The sequence below is a fragment of the Lampris incognitus genome, chromosome 9 (assembly GCF_029633865.1).
Source record: "Lampris incognitus isolate fLamInc1 chromosome 9, fLamInc1.hap2, whole genome shotgun sequence".
Classification (NCBI taxonomy): Eukaryota; Metazoa; Chordata; class Actinopteri; order Lampriformes; family Lampridae; genus Lampris; species Lampris incognitus.
The window spans coordinates 16,650,399-16,673,246 of record NC_079219.1 but is presented as its reverse complement, the minus strand read 5'-3'; the positions used below and the strand labels follow the sequence as shown (position 1 = coordinate 16,673,246).

The 22,848-nt window shown below is 43.6% G+C and overlaps 1 protein-coding gene across 3 annotated transcripts in view; it reads right to left on the bottom strand.

Moving 5' to 3' along the window:
* The window catches only part of si:dkey-33i11.9 (synapse differentiation-inducing gene protein 1-like), a 56,872-nt gene that overhangs the window by 7,231 nt on the left and 26,793 nt on the right, over positions 1-22,848 (bottom strand). The gene's annotated exons all lie outside the window — the stretch shown is intronic.

Here is a 22,848-nt window from a genome sequence, read left to right as displayed (position 1 = left end):
GTATTAGAGGTAAGAACATAAACGATTAGAGAAACGAGAGATGAAGGGGGCAAAGAAGAGTGGAGTGAACAGTGGGAGTGAAGTGTTGGCCGAAAAAGAAAGTGAAAGGGAGAATGAAAGGGGTAAAAATCAGGAGATTTGAAGAGGTGGTAGATGGATGCAAGGGAAACAGACAGTAAGTGAGGATTATGACACAAACAAGGGGTACAGAGTAGGAAAGGAAAGGACAGAGGACAGGCGGAGAAGAACAAGGGTAGTAAGAATAAGCGTTTTGCAACATAAGGATGTCTGTGTACGCCATGCAAGTCATTTAAAGGGAATTACACTTGCCCAATAACACTAGCTGATAAGCTGCTCGGGTACCTCTTACAGCTAATTGGGTTACAGGACAGGTGCTGAGCCACAGCAGGACTAAAGTCAGATTAATGGAGATTCTCATATCTTTTTTCAAAGGCAAAGCCAGAGACAGATTTCTTGAATTGTGTAAACCGGCAGAATCATGCTTAAGAATTTTACTCTGCCACTTCAATAAGCAATTGGCAAAAGTCTGATTTGAAGCATTATCTTTATTTTATTTTTTTGACAAGACAAATAATTTCTTTTTGGTTAGAGGTTCCTCCAAACCCAGATATGAAAAGGTCCATTTTTAGCAGTGTATTTAGGGGGACTCTCAGACCAGAAGACAAATTAAAACATTTTGCAAAGTATAACAAAACTATATATTTCTATTTGAGATCATCTTTGATGATTAATTTTCACTGTTACAATGATAAACTTACACATTTAAACATGGCTGTGTCCTTGTTCAGTACATTCACGGCTCTATCTGAGAACATATCTTGTGCTCTTTTCAACATTAAATGTAAAAAAAAAAAGTAGTGTGAAGCATCATGGCGTTGATTCATTTATTTACATTTTTGGAAGGGTAATGCAGGGTGTACCTTAACGTGTTTAAAGTTGTTTGAGGAAAGCTGTGCAAAAGGTATGGGCAGAATTACACTAGCGTGACCCTTCTGAAACCAGGGAAGTTAACTGTATCCTGTAACATCCTGGTCTAATAACAGGCACTTGCGTCTAGGAAACAACAACCAAAGTACGTTATTATTTACTGTTAGAAATACCTTCCTGGGGGCATTAATGGACTTAAGATCTATGCATTCATGCCTTTCTCTACATTGTCTTCATTAGCAGATACACAATATATGCATTAAGAACAGGAACTGAAACAGGGACCCTGCCTGGTCTGATTTGCTCTGGTCTGGCTAAGCACCTCTCCAGGACTTTAGGGCAGAAGGAACGGTCGTGTGCCAAAAACAGCACAGTCCAATATATGGCATTGATATTCCATGCTACAGAAAAGAAAGGGAGGATATGAAGTGCATTTTTAGCCGGCAAGTAGTTTGGCTTATAGCCCCACCAGAGTCTCTATGCAAAGTAATCCAAAAGTAACTGGAAGTAATTGGTATAGTAAAGTATTATAGTAGCATGTTTGTAACTGCAGGTTAAATCAGGTAAATAGTTATCTGTAAGAGATGAAATCTGGAAACTAACCCTCAAATCTTAAAAAGAGGGATTTTTATGCCATGAGATGAACTGAAGCACGTCTTTGCCACACACACAGATGCCAATTTTATCAGATTTTCACTCGTTAAATGATTTTAGGGATGACCCAGGCTCTTTCTCCATGGCCAAGTCAGAATTTTTATACAAACAGGAAATGTAGGGGCACTCTGTTGGTGCCCAATTTCATTAAAACGTAATTCTTTTATTAGATGGGATCTTCAAGTAATACTCCCGTGATGCTTATAGATGCAATTCACTGGCTGAAGAATCCAGGTCCAATGTTATTCAATAAAGCTGCTCTGTGTCTTTAACCATAAACATTGCTGTGGTTCTAATCTAATCAAACCTCCACTCCTACTTATAGGCCTCCATTAAAACAAGCTTGGTTTCTGAGCTGTGCGCATGTGTGTGCGTTCTTGTACTTCTCACTTTGTGAGGACCAATTTGTGTTTTTAACCATCAGTGTGAGGATATTTTTGCAAAAGGAGGACATTTTGTCTGGTTCTCACTTCTTCAAGGGTCTATTTCGGGGTTAGGATTTTGGGTTAAGAGCAAAGGTTTGAATTAGGATTTCGTTAGGGTTACAGTAAGGATTAAGGTTAGGCATGAGGTTCTGATGCTTAAGGGCTAGGGAATGACTCTAGTCAATAAGTGGTCCTCACAAAGATAGAAGTACAAGAACGTGCATATGTTTGTGCTGTGGCTTCCGTGAGAAGGCACTCTCTGGTGTTGTAAACCCAGTCCTGATTACCAGCAGCTGTTTGGCTTGCTTTTGTGCATGGCCGGGCTCTGTTCATTAAATGTTGCTTCATTTTTCTTGGTCCGACATTATACGTACATAGCTATGTCCTACTACAGCACTGTCCCTACGTTTTGACCTTTAGAATTAAAATGGTCTGCATCTATAGACAAGGTTTCACTTCTTCACTATGGTTTTGTTCAACCCTGAATATATGCCCATCCCTGACCTTGTATCTATACACCAACAAGTACTTTTAAACAATGTACTGCAGAATATGTCTATAGTATAAGGCTAATTTATATCAGCTCAAATGTTTGCTGGTACAGTAAATATTAAACACCAAGTCTTCTTCTTGTTCTTGCTGAACCTATAGTACTAAAAGCAGTTTGATATAATAAGATGCTTGCTAAGTGGAATAATGTTTCATGAGGTTTTGACACTTATGTTTTATCATGGTGGCAAAGACTCTTGAAGGGTGGGGAAATTCTGTTGTTGGTCTTGATGAGCTGTCACACTGCACATTGAGAAGGCATTCACCTCAGACCTAGTTTCAGATCTGCATTTGTCACATCTGACACAAACCCTACAAAATATAATGTCACAGGAAGGAGAAAAAGACTTTGAGTCTGTATGAGCTAACGAACAACTGCAGTTGCGCACGCTTTGTTTTCAAGTTGGTTCATTTTTCTGGCTAGACTGCCATTAGACAAAGCTCTGAGCAGGAAGAACTCAAAACCTCCAATACACACATGCCTTAGATACATCTAGCTCATTTGTTTTCAATTTCATTTCTATATATAAATCATACAGAGTAAAAATAGAGACGACAACAAATACACATAAGCATATGTTTGCACTGGATATCTTCATATGTTACAGAAATGATGCCACTATTACTTGGGTAGGCAGAATTTTTCTGTTATGTCTGTGGACATTATTTTGACAATATTTTCCTGTTGTGACACGGAATGATGAGAAGTCCCATACTATTTTTTTTAATTGCATTTTTTGAAATTACATTTAAAGATATGAAGAAAATGTCATGATTCCATGAAATCAGTTTAAATCGAGTAAAAATGTATTTGTGTTGATCTGAAAATAAGTCTGAAGAATATATAGGCCAGTCCATTCTGGAGGTGCACAATTTTATAACCATTAACAAAACAAAACGAAAGTCTTTTGTAAAGTACAATAGTCTATACAAGTATACTGAAAAGAGGAACTTTCTTTTGTTTAGGGCACAAAACGTTTTTTCATTTTTTTGGGAAACCTATGATTACTTTCAGAAGGCTCTAACCCAAACATGGAACAACAGCTTCCTTATACAAAGACCCATTCCAGGAAGTGACACTAAATCCACCACGCCACGTTCATGAGTCTATTACTCTGTATGTGTGTGTGTGTGTGTGTGTGTGTGTGTGTGTGTGTGTGTGTGTGTGTGTGTGTGTGTGTGTGTGTGGTGTGAGTGTGAGTGTGTATTTGTGCACCCATGCATGCACACACAGTGCCTGCAGCTGTCAGCGTCTCTTTAGTCCCGAGTGACATTTTTCTCAACAGTTATACATTCTATCAAGTAATGGGTGGGTGTGTATGTGTTTGAGCATTTTTAATGTCTTCACTTCACCAAGCTATTGACTTGCTGCTCGTCAGCAGGCCTAAGTATTCCCCTCGCACTGTTACGTGTAACGACTCCGTCACTTTGCCAATTATGATCGTCTCGGTCGTCCTAGTGTTAACGGTTTAAGTTTGAACATGAACTTGTGTGCAAGTAGGTAACTCATGGCTGCTCTCCGACAGAGCTTCATATCGTCAACAATGAGATGGGAACAAAAATGGGTCAAGACGATGTTTCTGGTGAATCGCTGCATGATTACAACAGCAGAAAGTTTTAGAGCAGTGTTTTTCAAAGTGTGGGTTGGGACCCACAGATGGGTCTAGGAGAAGTTCAAACAGGCCCTATAATTATTTTCTACAAGTATTATAGTAGGTTACCAAAGCCTTCTCAGGTCCACTGAAAAGCAGGCGTAATGACATTGAAGGGTGGTAGCTAAACATTATAAAAGCATGATACATTGGGTCCTATTCGCCAACATGATAATTAGCAAAATCAGTTTGGGGGTCACAGGGAAACTTATTCTGGAAATGTGTATTTATATAAGATTCTATCATATTACATTTGCATTTTCAAAAATATTTGAATGACCCATAGACTCATGGAGGTATTCTATTGGCAGATAATTTAAATATAGTTTATATATCCTTTTTTTTCTTTTAGTGCGGCATTTTAAAACCATCCATCCAGTCACTATAACAAAGAAAACATGAATTAATGCAAGGTGCTAAACTGCCTTAGTGTCGTGGCTGATAATAGGAAATACATTTACATGTATTTTGCATGTAAATTTGTCTCGGATCTTTACATGTATTATGGGTGTATAGGCTTTGGAGATGGTGATTCTCTATTTTAGAAAGCCTGAGGAATGGCTACTTGCTCGAAAACATCCCTACTGCAAATATATTCTTCAAACGGGAGCTTTCAAGTGTGCGGGCCTTCTGTTGTGTTTTACATGCGCCTGCTTCTTTATCTTTCTATATGTGCATGTCATTTTCTGATCTTGATTTCCCTCAAACAAGGGCCCTGTTCTAAATGGCACACTTGTGGTCTCGCAGTCTTCATTTGCAAGTATCCACAAGTCTGCAAGGCCATAGGGTTTCCAATTTCTAACTAGTTGCTTCAAAAGGGTGCTCACAAGCGCCCCCAGCGAGCCCTCCTTAATACACCCTTGGGTGAAGCCTGCATTGATGCAGACTTCACAGTGCCCTCCCATCCTTAACTTCTTGCAATGGCCGGTCCTAGCAGATAAGATAATTGCTTGGCGTGTAGAGAGGGAAGTAATAGAGCTGCCCTCAGGTGGTAGCGTTCCTGCCTAAGCATGAAATGCCTTCAATTCTCCAAGGGGAATTTTTATTATAAAAAAGCAACAACAAAAAACCTTTACCGATTCTGATAATCTTGCATCGTGCAGTAACAGATTTTAATATTTTAAAGTTTCTTCCTGCATATATCCCAAAAAGCCTGTCATTCCAATAACTATTATGGTTTGGATTACACACGCAAGCACGCATGCACGCACATGCACACATACACACACACTTGCTGGTAGTCCATCGAGTCCGATGATGACATCCATCCTCATTAACAGTGTGTTCTTTGATGACTGTAGAGTCCAATTCTTGATCCACAAGTTTGCTTGCACGTTGGTGCATATGAAGTCTGAGTTAGTGGGGGTAGGCATGGTTGTGTGTCTCCTTAATGTATTTTTTTGTTTTTTCACATTCCTCTCCATTTCCAGCTGTTCTATACATCTGTGGCAGATCGCCTGCCAGTTGGAATGGTTGATGGCAGCTTACTCCAGTCTCAAGGAGTCGATACAACACTTCTTCAGCGATGTTTTTAGCTGGTCTTTGTATCGCTTCTTCTGACCATCTGCGGTCTAGTGGCCCAGTTGAAGCTGTCCATACAGGACTTGATGTGGCAGGGGTTCTTGAGGCATCCTATGCCAAAGCCAGCACAGTTGGTGTTCAGCGATTGTGGCTTCTATGCTCTTGCAGTTTGCCTTAGCAAGGATCTCGGCATAAGGAACACGGTAATGCCACGTGAGCCCCATGATTCGCTGCACATACCTTATGTGGAACCACTCCAGCAACTTTAGGTGGCGGCTGTATGTGACCCAGGCTTCACAGCTGTATAGAAGAGTTGTGATGCAGACGACTTTGTAAATGGAAATTTTGGCATGCAGGTGGAGGTGTTTTTTTTGGAAGACCTTACTTTGGAGTTTGCCGAAGGCTACAGAGGCTTGTTTGATTCTATTGTGAATTTTGTGATTAGTGTTCCAGCCCTCAGTAAGGATGCTGCCCAGGTATTTGAAAGATGGAACAATTGAAAGTGGTTGGTGTTCTATATTGAAGATAGGCATAGTGGGTGGGGGGCTGGACCTCCATTGGCATAACACCTCAATCTTAGTGGTGTTGACTGATAGACCCAGGCTACTGTAGGCATTCACAACTGCGGCGAGGATGGTTTGCAGGTCTTCTGGTGTGTGAGCTACAAGAGCACAGTCACCAGTGTACCGCAGCTCAAGGACCTGCACTGCCGACAACTTGGTGGTTGCCTGGAACCTTTGAATGTGAAGAGGTTTTCATTTAGCCTAAAGTTTATTGTGATCCCACTACTGCCTTCTCGATCTTTATAAAAAAGCTTTGTGATACATAGGAGGAAAATGTTGAAGAGTACCGGTGCCAGCACACACCCCTGCCTCACTCCAGTGCATACATTAAAGGGCACCGATTCCTGCCCTCCTGTGGCCACCCGTGCCACCATCCCATCACGGAACTGTGACAGAATGTTCACAAATTTGCTCGGACAGCCAAACTTTCTCGGGATTTTCCAAAGCAGCTCTTGATTCACAGTGACAAAAGCTTTGGAGAGGTCGACAAAAGCCATGAAAAGGTCCGGATGTTGTTCATGGCACTTTTCTTGTAGCTGTCTTACTGTGAAAATCGTATCCCCAGTAATCCTGTTCTTCCAGAAACTGCCCTATAACTCTGGCAGCAGATGTTCTGTCAAGTGTGTCACTATCTTGCATAGCATGACCTTTGCTAGGACCTTGCCTGCAACAGCTAGCAGGGATATGCCATGACTGTTGCCGCAGATGGACTTGTCACCCCTGTTTTTGTATGGGGTGACAACTTTAGCATCTCACTATTGTTGAGGGACACTCCTGGTCCCAGACCTGCAGGATGTACAGATAAATCATTCTGGTGCACAAGTATCCTCCTTGTTTTAGGGGTTCTGCTGAGATACCATCACTGCCAGGGGAGTTATTGTTCTTGAGAGAGTTGATGGCTGCAAGTACTTCTTGAAAAGTTGGCGAGTGGTCAAAGTCTGGGATGAGCGGACGAATTGGCAGCTCTTCCAGGATGGATTGGTTGGTTGGTGAGTGCTGGTTAAGTTGGGCTTAAAAATGTTCAACCCACCTTGCCAGGATCCGGTTTTGGTCTTTCAAGGTTGTCAGTCCATTTCCTGATTTTAAGGGTGTGATAGAGCAGTTCCTAGGTCCATATATAGTCATTATAGAATTGTAGAAATTGTGCATATAATTTCTGTCAGCATATGATTGAATCTCATGAGCTTTGTTCATCCACCATGTATTTTGCAGAGTTTGCAAGGTTGTTTGTACATTACATGCTGTTTGCCACTGCTGCCAAAAGATGGCAGATGCAGGGCAGTTGAGATTAGACCTGTGTGCCCTATGCATGATTTCCAGCAGGGATGTAATGGTGTCAGAGTTCTCGTCAAATCAGTCCTGATGTTTTCTGGCTCTGTAGCCTATAGGGTTGACTGCAGCTTGATGTAGCAATGAGGTTAGGAAGGTCCATTTCTGATCCATGGAATTGTCAGAACTCAGAATGACCTCAAACTCTGGTGCCATCGTGCCTATAGAGCAGCGGAGCTCATTCCATGCTGGGGCTGACATCAATTTAGCACCTTTCAATTGTTTTTTTTCAATTTTTTATACTGGGTTTCCTAAGACGCTGTGGTGGTCGCACTTTGGCTTGAAGTTTGGTCATGATTAGGCGGTGATCCATCCAGCATTCTGCCTCTTTCATGGCCTAAGTCAGCAAGAATTCACTAGTGTCAATACGTCTTGTTATGATACAATCAATCAGGTGCCAGTATTTAGATCAAGGGTGCATCCAGGACATTTTGTATTTGGTCTTCTGCTGAAACAGTGTGTTAGTAATAGTGAGGTCACGCTCTGCACAGTGTTAGTAGCCTCAGACCATTTACATTAACCTGACCAACACCATGCCTACCCAATACTTCATTCCATATACTACTGTTCTTTCCTACCCTGGCATTACAGAAGAATCTTGTTCATTTTTGGGATACGATAAAGGGCATCATCTAGTTGCTGGTAGAAGCTGTCCTTCACACCATTGTCAGATGGTAGTGTTGGTGCATATGCACTTAAAAGAGTATAGAGCATAACGTGCAGAGGGATACGGAGGGTCATTAGCCTCCAGGCCATCCTGGCTGCTGCTCCACCCCCTCTGCCAAGCCGGGGAGGGCTGCAGACTACCACATACCTCCTGCAATACGTGTGGAGTTGCCAGCTGCTTCTTTTCACCTGACAGTGAGGAGTTTTGCCGGGGGGACATAGCATGTGGGAGGATCACGCTATCCCACTCAGTTCCCCCTCCCCCCTGAACAGGCGCCCCGACCGACCAGAGGAGGCGCTAGTGCAGTGACCAGGACACATGCCCATATCTGGCTTCCCACCCGCAGACAGGGCCAACTGTGACTGTAGGGTCGCCTGACCAAGCCGGAGGTAATACAGGGATTCGAACTGGCGATCCCCATGTTGTCAGGCAACAGAATAGACCGTTACGCTACCCAGACACCCTAGTAGCACTGTCTTTGCCATGACAGGTTGGTCCTGGTGGCCAGGATGACCAGTCACCCATCGCGACTGCAGGGGGCTGCTGGAAACTCCAGACTGGTAAAGAACAGCCTAATGTGTGCTGCCAAACACTTTGCTTTTCTCTCAGGGTATACTCCCTGAGCCTTTGTCTCAACAGACTTCCCACAAGGCAGCGGGGCAGTGGTTGGCCATGAACAGCCTCTGGGGACCACTGCAGTTCTGAGATCCCCTACCAAGTTTGCCTGAGGCTGTGAGGCACCCAGTTACTGTATGTGGCCACAAGGAGGCCTGGCAGAGGGCTTGGCAAAGGAGAGACTATCTACTGGTGGGGGAAGGCTTACACACTGGGCTACTTGCACACACACACACTGTCTATAAACATAAAATCGCTAATGAAAAACGTGTATGATGTCCTAATTTTGCCATCATATCTCATTCATGCATTAGTAGTAAGTGGTAAATTTATGAATGGTACTGCAATATGTTATGCTTACTATTTTGGTGAAAGAACAAGGAAATGACTTGAATTCATATGCTTCCACGCTGAAAGTGAATGGGTGCAAGTGGGTCCCAATTCTTACTTTATATACCCATGTACTCTCAAGGACTAGCGCACAACAGGCCCACACCTTATCAACATCACCCATGTAAAAAATTTACAAATAAACAATTACAAGTGCTTTTTGCCAAAAGCAAAAAGCAAGAAAACAAAGCAAGAGAGGCAAGATTGAGATGGTTTGAACATGTGTGAAGAAGAGATGCTGGGTATATTGGGAGAAGGATGGTGAAGATGGAGCTGCCAGGCAAGAGGAAGGCCAAAGAGGAAGTTTATGGATGTGGTGAGGGAGGACGTGTAGGTGGCTGGCGTGACAGAGGAAGATGCAGAGGACAGGAAGAGATGGAAACGGATGATCTGCTGTGGTGACCCTTGACGGGAGCAGCCGAAAGTAGTCGTAGTTGTAGTGTAGCTTTTTGCCAAAAGGCCTTCACAGTTGTGGTTGTGTTTCACAACGCCTGTATTGAATTTCAGCTGCTGCAAATTCCCTTTACCAGAAGCAGCTCGCTCACAGGCATGAATTACCTGATTATGCTATGAGAGTTATAGAAATTTTTTCCAAATATAACATAAAAAAAAAAAAAAAAAACTTAAGGAGTGCGTGTTTGTGTACCAGCTTGTCTTGGTGCCTTTCTTGTTGTCTCCATTTGTCTTTCTGGTCTAACTCCGCATTTGTGTCTGTAGGTCGATTTGTCTGTGTTTTTCTGCCTGCTTGTTCTGAAAGTGACTTGAGTTATGAAGGTAGCTACAGAAAGAAAATAAAAAACACAATTTGTGGGTGTCTGAGTGTGGGTTGGTGTTATTTGTGAGAAAATTCACGGGGGGAGAACCGAATACAGTTGATCAATGAGGGAACCCGAGCAGGCATCAAAAAAGCTTTTGCAGCTTTCAGAGAAAGAAAAAAGACGACGACGTGATCGCTGAACTATGTTGTGGCTTATCAAGCCTATCAGCTTATTATGTCAATGTTAATATGGACAGTGAGGATCGTTTTACCACCAGTGTGTCCTCCTGTAGCGTTTGTTCTCTGCTGAGTGAGCCGTGCTAGAGACAGACTCGTAAGCCTTCTATTTATTATAGTTGACTGTGATGTGGTGGTTCTGTTAGGAAACAAAGCCATGCCGTTTAATTTTTTCCATCGGTCCACAGATCTGACATCATTCTCTCTGCCACCTGCAAATTTGTCCGTCTGTCCATCTACCAGCTTCTTTCCAGCTGGCCGTCTTGTCTATCTGTGGGTCTGCTTACACATATGGGTACACTTGCTCATTACACTCCACCAGGGCTGGAATATTCCCTGAAAACTCACCAGCCTTAACTCCCATACGCCTTGACCTTCATCTTTGGCACCGGTTGACATGTGAGCTTGTGAAGGTCAGCGAGGGAGGAACGCTTCCCAGTCTTGTCCATGAAATTGCTTCCTGATAACGTGTGTTGATCAATGCTGGGCTTTAAACACATAGCTGTATTTTTGCTAGCGCACACAAAAGCATACACACTGGAACAGAGGCTCTGTGTCTCGTAGGGTTCTGAAGTATCCAGGTGCTACGCACACATGACTGTTGTTGTTTATGTAAGCGTACCAAATGTTGCCCCCGAGCCACGGCTTGATTTTTCAGCCTCCTCACAGCGGGCTCTGTGTGAGTTCAACTTCAAAGGTACACTAGGTAGCTGGTTAAGAGCCCTGAAACAGGATTTATTAGTCTGCTCTCCTGGGTTGAGACCTACAAGGGGTCAGAAGCCTGTTGTTGGGAGTGTCCTTACATGGCCACAAAAGGAAGCGATATTTGTTTCAGCGGTGTGAGTCTGTTTAATAGATTAGAGAAGGAGGGGCACTAAGCCATGAGGGCTCATGCTTTATAGTGGCATCACGGCAGCAGCTACGAGGCATTGATAAGCAAAATGTGTGTGTGTGTGTGTGTGTGTGGGGGGGGGGGGAGTTATGGGTTATCGTTCAGCATGGTGCCAAGTGGCTTGTTATTTTGGACAAGGTTGTAACAAATATTTGTAATAGGCAACTACCAAAAAGATGGCTTCTTTCTGACTATTAACTTAACAAAGACAATTTCACAAGTCGAGGTGCACTGATTTTCAGTCCATGTATCAATAATTAAATGAGCAGACACGAGGTCAACGTGTGCTCATCTGGTATTTCATAATGGCTGAAAAAACTTGATGCAGCTAATGAGAACCGAGGACTGACATTTTTCATTTTACCGTCTTTTACTGGAGACCGAAAAAATTGCACGTGACTCATAAGAACCGAAACTGTGCTTTTGGCCAGGGCAGAACATGAGCTGGGTCGGCTAACATTTCTATCTAACCGATGGCGAGTTTCCCTGCTTGTGACATTTTCACACTATTCCACCTTTCATTGCTCAATGAGACTCCATCGTTGAGTTTTCCATGAGTTCGCGGCCAACTTGGTTGGCACATTGCAGGTGTTAACACGTAATTATGAGCCCTTTTTATCTCAATGGATTCCGATGCCAGGTTTAGGTGTTAGATTCCCACTAGAGTCACCCATTCTGAATGCATGCCGTCATCGTGCCGGCAGTTTTTTCATCTTTATTTTTCTTCCTTCCTTCATCTAAATTTTGGCGGTTGTGATTGAGCGGCAATTTCTGAAAGGTAATACAGATTATTTTATCCTTAATAGATGGCGTTGAGATGACCCAATACTTTCAGAAAAAAACACACAAAAAACTCCCCCCACACCTTTAACAACGACAGAATCGACAAGCATTGGTTTTTGTTGTGAACAGCGGGTATCTTATTTTTTTCGGGCCCCCCCCCCTTTTTCTTCTCTCCAGTTGTATCCAGCTAATTACCCCAACTCTTCCGAGCCGTCCCAATTTCTGCTCCACCCCCTCTGCCGATCCGGGGGACGGCTGCAGACTACCACATGCCTCCTCCGATACATGTGGAGTCGCCAGCCGTTTCTTTTCACCTGACAGTGAGGAGTTTCACCAGGGGGATGTAGCACGTGGGAGGGTCACTCTGTTCCCCCTCCCCCTTGAACAGGCGCCCCAACTGACCAGAGGAGGCGGTAATGCAGCGACCAAGACACATACCCAGATCAAGCTTCCCACTCGCAGACACGGCCAAATGTGTCTGTAGGGACGCCCGACCAAGCCGGAGGCAACACGAACAGCGGATATATTATTTGGGAATGAGAGATGTTGTTCAAACCAACCCAGCCGCTGAGGATGCACAAGCCAGTGCATCCTTAGTGCCGGTCCCAAGCCCGGACAAATGGGGAGGGTTGCGTCAGGAAGGGCATCCGGCGTAAAATCTTTGCCAAATCAAATATGCGGATCGTAAATAAGACTTACATGAGTTGCCAGATGGCTGGAAAACCACTGCAGAAATAGTGAGGGAGACAGCTAGGAAGGTACTTGGTGTGTCATCAGGACAGAGGAAGGAAGACAAGGAGACTTGGTGGTGGAATGAGGAAGTACAGCAAATTATACAGAGGAAAAGGTTGGCAAAGAATAAGTGGGATAGTAAGAGAGATGAAGAAAGTAGACAGGAGTACAAGGAGATGCAGCGTAAAGCAAAGAGAGAGGTGGCAAAGGCAAAGGAAAAGGCGTATGGTGAGTTGTATGACAGATTAGACACTAAGGAAGGAGAAAAGGACTTGTACCGATTGGCTAGACAGAGGGACCAAGCTGCAAAGGATGTGCAGCAAGTTAGGGCGATCAAGGATAGAGATGGAAATGTGCTGACAAGCGAGGAGAGTGTGCTAAGAAGGTGGAAGGAATACTTTGAGGGGCTGATGAATGAAGAAAATGAGAGAGAGAGAAGGTTGGATGATGCAGGGATAGTGAATCAGGAAGTTCAGCGGATTAGCAAGGAGGAAGTGAGGGCAGCTATGAAGAGGATGAAGAGTGGAAAGGCAGTTGGTCCTGATGACATACCTGTGGAGGCATGGAGATGTTTAGGAGAGATGGCAGTGGAGTTTTTAACTAGATTGTTTAACACAATCCTGGAAAGTGAGAGGATGCCTGAGGAGTGGAGAAGAAGCATACTGGTACCGATTTTCAAGAACAAGGGCGATGTGCAGAACTGTAACAACTACAGAGGTATAAAGTTGATCAGCCACAGCATGAAGATTTGGGAAAGAGTAATAGAAGCTAGGTTAAGAGGAGAGGTGACGATCAGCGAGCAGCAGTATGGTTTCATGCCACGAAAGAGCACCACAGATGCGATGTTTGCTTTGAGAATGTTGATTGAGAAGTATAGAGAAGGCCAGAAAGAGTTGCATTGTGTCTTTGTAGATTTAGAGAAAGCTTATGACAGAGTGCCGAGAGAGGAGGTGTGGTATTGTATGAGGAAGTCAGGAGTTGCAGAGAAGTATGTAGGAGTGGTGCAGGATACGTATGAGGGAAGTGTGACAATGGTGAGGTGTGCGGTTGGAATGACAGATGGGTTCAAGGTGGAGGTGGGATTACATCAAGGATCGGCTCTTAGCCCTTTCTTGTTTGCAATGGTGATGGACAGGTTGACGGACAAGATCAGGCAGGAGTCTCCATGGACGATGATGTTCGCGGATGACATTGTGATCTGTAGCGAGAGTAGGGTGCAGGTTGAGGAGAGCCTGGAGAGGTGGAGGTATGCACTGGAGAGAAGAGGAATGAAAGTCAGTAGGAGCAAGACGGTATATCTATGCGTGAATGAGAGAGAGGACAGTGGAATGGTCAGGATGCAAGGAGTGGAGGTGACAAAGACATCTGAGTTTAAATACTTGGGGTCAACTGTCCAAAGTAACGGGGAGTGCAGTAGAGAGGTGAAAAAGAGAGTGCAGGCAGGTTGGAGTGGGTGGAGAAGAGTGTCAGGAGTGATTTGCGACAGAAGGGTATCAGCAAGAGTTAAAGGGAAAGTTTACAAGATGGTTGTGAGACCAGCTATGTTATATGGTTTGGAGACAGTGGCACTGACGAAAAGACAGGAGGCGGAGCTGGAGGTGGCAGAGTTGAAGATGCTAAGATTTTCACTGGGAGTAACGAAGAAGGACAGGATTAGGAACGATTATATTAGAGGGACCGCTCAGGTTGGACGGTTTGGAGACAAAGCAAGAGAGGCAAGATTGAGATGGCTTGGACATGTGTGGAGGAGAGATGCTGAGTATATTGGGAGAAGGATGCTGAATATGGAGCTGCCAGGGAAGAGGAGAAGAGGAAGGCCAAAGAGGAGGTTTATGGATGTAGTGAGGGAAGACATGCAGGTGGCTGGTGTGACAGAGGAAGACGCAGAAGACAGGAAGAAATGGAAAGGGATGATCCGCTGTGGCGACCCCTAACGGGAGCAGCCGAAAGTAGTAGTAGTAGTAGATGTTATTCAAACCACATGTGATAGCGGTCGAGAGACTTTTTTGGGGTGTGCCATATTGGCATGAATTGTGACTGAGTACATTGTACAATGATACCGCATTTTCGGATCGAACAGCTTTTTTTTTTTTTTTTAAGGTCCAAAATGTTTGTTTGAAATTGCATACTTTTAACTGCTTTACACACTCACCCACAACATTTAAATAAGATGTGTGTTAAAAACGTCGCTGGAAATTTCAACTTTATCTCAAAATTACCGGTATCAAAATGTTATTGGCGCAACATTATCAGTGTATGCATTTGGTATGTGTTTCCAAGACAGCGTGTTTCTATGTTGGAAAGAGAGGGCAAAAAGAGGCCGAGACAGAGAAATAGAGAGAGAGAGGGTAAAACCGAGACCATGTATGGTATGTATAAACGCTATATATAATTTTTACAGGGTTTCAACATAAGGCACTCTTTTCCTTTTTGGAGTCTAAGTCGCGGTGGAGGGTGGGGGTAATTTTAGTACTTGAACAAGGCCTTCTTATTCCCAGTGGAGAATAAAAAGGCTTGGTTCAGAGATTTCTACCACTAGTCAAAAGAGCGACACCACCACACACCACAATAAGACCGTTGTAAGCGTAATTTTCAAATAAATCACAGAACCCAACTCCTGCATTGCAAAAGAGAACACTGTTACAGGAAGTTCCCTGCCCCCCCAATTTTTTTCCTCCAAAATGGATGCAGAGAATTTTGTAAATGAGCTCCTCAAAGGGACATGTACCTTAACATGATGAGGTGGTTAATGCCTTGCAGGTGACCCATGTGCGCAGTGCACACAGGCAAACACGGCAATTTTCTAAATAGCTGCAGTTGTGTATGTGCAGTGTGTCAGAAATGCCATAAAGAGAATGTTAAGTGAGACACATTCCAGAACACCCCCCCACTCTGTCATATACACACACACACACACACACACACACTTATCTCTCTTTCTACCCCCCCCAACTTTCCACTCTCTCTCACTCCAACTTGTTTCCATCCCTGCATTCCTCTGCTCTCGCCCCTCAGCTGCCCTCTGCATCAATGCTTGAACTCACGCCCACACACACACACACACATACACATACACATACACACACACACACACACACACACACACACACACATTGTGACGATGGCCCCATGGGCGGCAATGCGTGGCAGAATGAAAATCATAGTACGTTTTTTTAGACGTTTTCAGTCGCTTGTACTGTAATATCACGTATACAAGATATTCCACCATAGTGTTCATTTGTCCACAGGCACGTGCGGGTTACCGAGAGCAGGAGTTCTCAATTTAGTCTCCTTGGAGACCCACAGTACTGAAGGTTTCCTACTCTGACAGGTACTTAAATACTTTCACCTGTTGTGCCGAGTCTAAAAATTGCCCGGCTGTATCCAAAATAGCTCCCTGCTTACTATTTACTGTGCTATTTCAGGTGCCAGCCACCATGGTGTAGTGTCCAATGTCTGAAATCAAATTCATTAACTATTTCAGGGCACTAACAATGTCCCAAAATACACCTTAATATATATAGTAAACAAATGTGCTCACTAGAGCTAGAACAAGTTGCACAAGATGGTGCCAGTAGCTCATCCAATAGTAGCAGCGTCACATCTCCTAACCGTATGTATAAATGTAAGTATAAAACTGTAAAAAATGTAAGCATTAAACACATTTAAGATCTAAATTCAATTCTTCAGATTGTAAATAAACATGAGCAAGGATACCACACGGTTTTGCTTGCCTTGCTGACTTAATCATAGTAAACAGGGTGCGAAATACGGGGGTTTTATGGGGTCTGAGACCCCTTGACTGACACTTGAGATCCGCTGAAAGCCACAACAACAAAATTTTAGGGGGGGTCTCTGAAAAATTTTAAAAAAAATGTCTCACTTGCGATTGTCACTAAAAAGTCTTTTAAAAGCTTACTATGTCCAGTATTCATTATTCAAATTGCAAAACATTTAGGGGCAGTGGTTAGCGCGCTCGACTCACAGCAAGAAGGTGCTGGGTTCGAGCCCCGGGGTAGTCCAACCTTGGTGGGTCATCCCGGGTCGTCCTCTGTGTGGAGTTTGCACTGTGTGAAGTGGGCTCTGGTTTCCCCCCACAGTCCAAAAACATGTAGGTCAGGTGAATTGGCCATACTAAATTGTCCATAGGTATGAATGTGTGTGTGTGGACCCTGTGATGGCCTGGCGGCCTGTCCAGGGTGTCTCCCCACCTGCCACCCAATGACTGCTGGAAAGAGGCTCCAGCATCCCTGCGACCCTGAGAGCAGGATAAGCGGTTCAGATAATGGATGGATGGTTGAATACAGACAAATATTGTTGTGGTGTTTCCTCTTATATTACCATTGAAAGGGCATCTGGGTGGTGTGGAGGTCTTCCGTTTCCTACCAATACGGGGATCGGTGGTTCGAATCCTTGTGTTACCTCCGGCTTGGTCAGGCGTCCCTACAGACACAATTGGCCCATGTGCGGGTGGGAAGCCGGATGTGGGTATGTGTCCTGGACACTACACTAGCGCCTCCTCTGGTCAGTCGGGGGGGGGGGGGACTGGGGGGAACAGCGTGATCCTCCCACGTGCTATGCCCCCCTGGTGCAAACTCCTTACTGTCAGGTGAAAAGAAGTGGCTGGTGACTCCACATGTATCGGAGGAGGTATGTGGTAGTCTGCAGCCCTCCCTGGATCAGCAGCGACCAGGATGGCTCGGAAGAGTGGGGTAATTGGCTGCATACAATTGTGGAGAAAAAACCCCAATCCAAAAAAAAAAAAAAAAAAAAAAGCCAACGAAGCAGGTGGGCGAATGGAAAGACTGCAATGCTTGGCTTGACGTCAAGACTGCAAAGTCAGTCTGTTTGGCATGTAGGAAAGCTAAGAGCTTGCTGCACTCAGACAACAGATCTTGTTTGCTGCAACTGAATTGTGATAGACCGTCAGTGCATCAGGTGAAAAATTATATAGTGACACACAAGTGTGCGTGTGTCAGGTTCGAGTGTGCGTGTGTGTTTGTGTGTGTGTGTGTGTTTGCACGTGTGTCAAGTTAGGGAGAGAGATGCGAGTGTGCTGTGTGGATTCTGTTGTAGGGCATCGTTGCTGTGTGGCTGTGTAGTTGTGTGAGTGGCCTCGTTGTTAATGATATTAGCCTTGGTGATGTGTGAGCAAAGTGTGTATAGCCTCGCTGATGTCCTTGGCTTGCATCCATGACATTTTGTGTATTGCGTATTGAGTCTGTGCAGTGGCGTGAGGTAGTTACGACGGGCACCAGTGCACGCCATTAAGACGAGCCCTAGTGCACGCTAGTTACTAGTTATGTAGCACGAACACACACCATCAGGCACATATACATACATATATATATATATATTATACAAACAATGTTAGATTTTACAGTCGAATGAGTTACTTAGGCTATTGTATTGGGAAAGTAGAGAGGTCAAAGAGACAACTATCAGAACCACGGATAGCGCTCTGACACGCGATAATGTAAACCAGTCAGTCAAATCAACAAGTCAGCTAATCGACCAACTAATAGCTGGAATGTTTACATAACTATAGCTGTTACTGGGAAGGTATGTGGGTAAAAAAAAGCATCAGCAGGTGAGTTGGTAGATAACTAGCCCATAAAGTTTTGACATTGATAAACTGTTCCTGCAGTCAGTTTAACAAGTTACTTGCTGCTGTCGGCTTCACAGAACAGAGATGCGTTCATCAGCTGATGAAATGTCGGGAGAAATCGTTGTCGCTGGCGATGTAAACTTTCAAAGAAGTAACAATCAAAACATGCACTGATGTCTATTCCGTTGCCTACCAACACGGGGATCGCCGGTTTGAATCCCCATGTTACCTCCGGCTTGGTCAGGCATCCCTACAGACACAATTGGCCGTGTCTGCGGGTGGGAAGCTGGATGTGGGTATGTGTCCTGGTCGCTGCACTAGCGCCTCCTCTGGTCGGTCGGGGCGCCTGTTCAGGGGGGAGGGGGAACTGGGGGAATAGCGTGATCCTCCCACGCGCTACGTCCCCCTGGCGAAACTCCTCACTGTCAGGTGAAAGGAAGCGGCTGGTGACTCCACATGTATCGGGGGAGATATGTGGTAGTCTGCAGCCCTCCCTGGATTGGCAGAGGGGGTGGAGCAGCGACTGGAACGGCTCAGAAAAGTGGGATGATTGGCCAAGTACAATTGAGGGGAGGGGGGGGCATGCACTGATGTGTCATTACTGCAATTCAAAATCCTCTATTGCACACGTGTCATGGTTTAAATCTTTCGTACAGTATTACAAGTACAGTAATGAAGTAATGCCTAATCATGTGATAATTGGCAGAGGGAAAATGGACCATCAGACAGTGTGTGTGTGTGTGTGTGTGTGTATGATTATTTAGGACTAAATAGCTTGCTATCCTAACATTACCATGGTTGTTGACACACCACTGATGCCAGCTGAACTACTTAATTGCTGTTGGGCGGGGGGGGGGGTTGTCCATGAGCTGGCGACTGTTTATAAAAAAGCCAAAGGAATCTGATATGGGGAGTTTTGCTACCTTCTCCTCATGTTCTTTTCTCTCTCGTCTTTTCTTACTGCCGCTTTTATGTTTGAAAGGCATGACTGCTTGCTCTGCTTGCAGATGTGCTCCGCTACCTTCAGCGCCCATATTTTGAAACGTGGTTTTACCTTAGTCTGTACGTCTGTCTTTTTATGCTGTACATAAAAGCATGTTGCATTGCCTTTGTGTATGAAACGTACTACACAAATAAACTTGTTTGGTTGGTCAGTTAAAGCGGTAGTAAAACCTTTCTGGGTAGACTTGTGAGAAGCTGGGGTGAGGTGTTAAACTACAACACTGACACCTTCAGCTCCACCCCCCCCCCACCCACCCACCCACCCACACACACACACACACACCACCGTCACTCTCCTCTTCATCTATGCCCAATTTTTTAATCACCCTTTTCAACATGTGAGTGGATGCATAGAGGCCAAAAACAAGTGCTTACGTACTCGTTTAACCTTTCACAATTCAGATCCAGCATTACCTCATATTGCACCACCGTTTAGTCATACACAACAGAACTCACTCGACTGACTGGAAGCTGCATAACAAGAAACGATATCTACCATTTCCACATTTTCCACACTTAAAGACGATTGTGACAGCATCCGATCTAGGGTGGCCAACAGTAATGATCAAGTGATCATTGACCAAACCTCTGTTTTGAAAACTTTATGGACCGCTCAAATCAGGAAGGGTCCAGGCCCAAATAGGGTGAATGTTTTAAAATTACGCTTCACCCAGCCGTGTAACATAATTCACTTTACATTTCAAACATCTCTGAGTTTTGGAAAAAGGTAACTGTGGTTCCAGCTGTGAGAAAGAAGAACCCAGATGAAATGAATGACTTAAGTCTGGTAGCCTCAGCGATGAAGTGTTTTGAAAGAAAAGTCCAAATCCTTCATGTTGGCAAGACCCGAGCACAGGCTGGATTCACTGCACTTCATGTACAGACGTAAAAGGGGAGTTGATAACGCTACACTAACACTGCTCGATTTTATTTATATTTTATTTAAAAGCACCTGAAGGAGTCTTAGACACATGTCAGGTTAATATTGTACATTCCTCCTCCGCATTAAACATCATCCAGCAACTTTTTAGCAGAGATCGAAGCTGTCGTCTCATCTCAACCTGGGTTCGAATTGGTGCGACGGCTTTTAGATTTATTCATTTTTTAACTAAATTAGAGTTTAAAGGGTGAGAGTCAATAGAGTGGATGGTTTCTCTCCCCATTATTGTACATCCTATACACGGACAACTGCAGAAGTCGGGATAAGAGTAGACATGATTAAATTGCAATCTTTAGCCTACTCCACGATAATGAGAATGAACGTGGAAAAGTTCTTAAAAGATTTCGTATGGTGGTGCAAGGCTCCACTCCTTGAAGTGAACGTGTCCACAAGACGAAGGATATGGTCAGTGATTTTAGGAATAGTAATCCAGCGCCTGTGTGGGGTTTAAACGAAGGACAAAAAAGCTGAGCTTGTATTCATCTTCAAATATCTAGGCGCTATCTTGGATGACAAATTGCACTGGTTGGCGAACACCCACACCATCAAAAGACTCAACCGTGCATGGTTTTCATTACACAAATTAAAGCCCTTCGATGTCTTGATGCATGCTCGATAATCCAGGTAAGAAAATCAAATAAGGTTGGATCAGTTCATCTGGATACAATGTTATTGACAGATACGTTTCATCATGAAACGTATCTGTCAATAAACATTGTATCCAGATGAACTGATTCAGCCTTCTTTGAAAGCTCTTTGATGTTGACAGAACGGTTTTGGTGATTTTTTTTATAGTTCTTATATACAGACCATTTTAATTTTTTCAATGATGTGGTGGTACGGCAATCTTAGTCTCAAGTCCACATCCCAACTACAGAAAATTGTCAGTATGCTTCTATAAACCCACCTGGGTTGAACAACTGTGTCTTTGCATTTTATAAGCATATGCTGTGTAAAGCCACCAGTATATTTATTGGCTGACAAAGGCCATCCGCTGTATGTTGACTTTCAGCTGCTCCCCTCAAGGCACAAGAATCATACTCCCAAGTTTAAACCTATACAACACCAATGCTTCTTCACCCTCAAAGCTATGGCTTCTATAAATGTGAACATAAAGCGATTTTACGCTGAACACAGTATGTGGAGTTGTTACACAGACGAAAACTGTTTGCTGTTTCTATGGTCGTTTCTTCCTTGAACGTGTCAGTTCCTATATGTTTACTTTCCATTGCTTGTACATGCTGTCATTTGCAGTGTTTGTCAGTTATCTTACTGCAAACAAATCGCCCTTTGTGGAAATTAAAGAGCTATGGAATTGAACTGAATTGAATTAAACTGAGTTGGGATCATGCAGTCTACAGTGAAATTGTTTATTGAGCAGAAGGTCCCAATTAATTAAATTTTAATTTCTTTGCAGGAGTGCATATTTAGATGACAGTAATGATGGTGGTACACAAAATAAATGGAAAACAGGTCTTGGTTAAGTTCTTTGTGTTGTTGTTACAAACTCACTAGCATCTCAAGTTATGCCATCCTAAAAGAGCGCACTTGGTTTTTCTGGTTGTATCTAAGGTCTGTATGCCCAGCTGTAGTAGTTCCAAATAAATATCTTTAGTATATGTTTTCACAAGCATCCCTAGTCTGCAGCTAGATTATTTTTTTTTTTACCTCAGGCAAGCCACATTTTCTCTGTCTCTCACACCCACACCCACACACCCCCACACACACACAATGCTAGCCATTTTGACGCATATCCTAAACAAAGAACAAGGCTCTGTTGCGTCAACTGGCGGCTAGTTGCTGAGGGAAGTGTGAGTGTGAGTGTGAGGACGGCTGGGTCAGATTACTCTGAAATGTAGTCAGTTACTGAATACAAATTAGATGGCAGTTTTTGTAAGTAGCAATGTAATCCACTGAATTACAAAAAAATGTAATCTAATCTGAATACTTTGGATTATTTTTGGATTACTTCAAAATCAAACATTGAAAGTATTGCACCTTATGCTAAAAAAAATAAAAAATTGATGCAGCCACAAAAACTGGAGTTCCACAGATATTATTTTTTCTCGTTAAACATCTCAAAATAGTGGGGCAGCTTAGCATAAAAATTGTGCATTTTGTGATAAAAGCGTCAAACTTGGTACATATGTATAAGAAATTTGGATATGGAGCCACTGAAAATTAACCCTGTAGTGGTCATGGCAGACATGGACGTTATTAGATCGCTTTTAGCGGGGCTGTGGCCTCCCTAAATTTCATATCAGTCGTTATGACAAGACAGAGGAGAATGTTGCCTTTCCAGAGATACCAATATCATTGTTCTAGTCCAAATAGAACGACAGATATGCCATTTTACATATCGGATGTCACCAATGCATGTTGAAAAAACTAAGTTCCCAGTCACTTTTGAAACATTATTCATCTATACACTATGTATAGACATCTATACCTAAACACTCCTCTTCTGTTGGGCAAGGTTTAGAATCAGCGATTGCAGGAAACAATACACAATTCAGTACTTCAACAGTGTTTTTTTTTTATTGACAAAAGTAACTGCTTATCAACTTAGTGTTTTCAACATGTA